Raw genomic sequence first — 1,392 nt, 5'->3', positions numbered from 1 at the left:
GCCCCTTTAATGAGTAAATATGACTGACGCCGCCCCTCTTGTGACGTCACACTTTGCACGCGCCATACACGTCCGCAGAACTTGAAAAAGACATTTGAAGGGTCGTGGTGGCGGCTCCTTGAGGGGGAAGGAGGAGGAAAAGGCGGAGGAGGAGGAGGGGGAGATGGAGGAGGGGGGTTGGGGGGGGGGGGGAGAAGTGAGATGTCATGGGTGGCATATCGCCCCACCCCTATCGTGTTTACAGATCTTTGCAAAGCACTTGCACTCTTCACCACACTGCCCCGGCCAGATAGCATCGTGTGTATTGTGGGAGGTGTGCAAGATTCTGGAACCAAAGGATGAACGGGTGGGAGGGGGTCGGGGGTAGGGGGTAGTGGGACACAGGAGCTACTGGGGGTGGGTGGGTGGGTGACTGCAATATGTGTGTGAGGGGGAGGGGCGGGGATTATTATTATTATTATTATTATTATTATTATATCTCAGTGGTAAAGGAGCCGGAGTAAGAGGGGGGAGGATGTGTGTGTTCTGGTTGTCTGTCTGTCTTTCTGTCAGCGAACTGGACTGTAGGTGAACGTGGGATGACTTTTTTTTTTTTTTTTTATTTTTTTTTTTTTTAAATTTAGAAACACTGGACTTGTATAGTCTAACTGATGTATGAACTGAAAGCTATAATGCTGCTTTTGTTATGGTTTTCTACAGTGCAGTTTCGGAAGCGGACTTAGCTCGACAATATAAATAAATAAAATGAAATAGATAAAATAGATAAATGAAAATAAATAAATTTTCAAAAGATTTTAAAAAGGGAACCGCACATTATTAAAGCTGAACCGTTTTCCAGACTGCAATCAGCGCACGATCAGAGAGTGTTTACGATTTTTTCTTCTCCAATAAACTGTGAAAAAAAAAAGAAAGAAAAAAAAGGAGTCTTCAGTGCGAATACGCTTCTCTTTCAGTATCCGAAAGGGACTTGTTACGAACCTTTCAAAAATAAAAAATAAAAATTCAAAGAAGGAGATGGGAAGAGAGAAAAAATCCCGTCCTTCATAATCCTATTTCATACAATTATAATAAAAAATTAAATAAAATTTTAAAAAATTCTTAGAATGGGCTTTCCCATTTAGGACGACACCACTACTCTGCAACAGCAACAGCAACAACAGCTACTACTACTACTCCTACTACTACTACTACTACTACTATCACCAAGTGAGAAACACGATCGGGGCCATGCAGGAACCAGCTCACAGATATATAATATATAATTATACAAGCTTCCATTCTGTTCATCATGAAGATGTGAACAAAACAGGAAACTCCAAACTCATTACACTTCATTAGCCATTCCACTCATGCATGGGCAATTTATGTCTCTGGATGCATTTTCTGGCAGGC

The sequence above is a fragment of the Babylonia areolata genome, chromosome 18, assembly GCF_041734735.1.
Source record: "Babylonia areolata isolate BAREFJ2019XMU chromosome 18, ASM4173473v1, whole genome shotgun sequence".
In the NCBI taxonomy this organism is placed as follows: domain Eukaryota; kingdom Metazoa; phylum Mollusca; class Gastropoda; order Neogastropoda; family Buccinidae; genus Babylonia; species Babylonia areolata.
Note: the sequence above shows the minus strand (reverse complement) of the source record.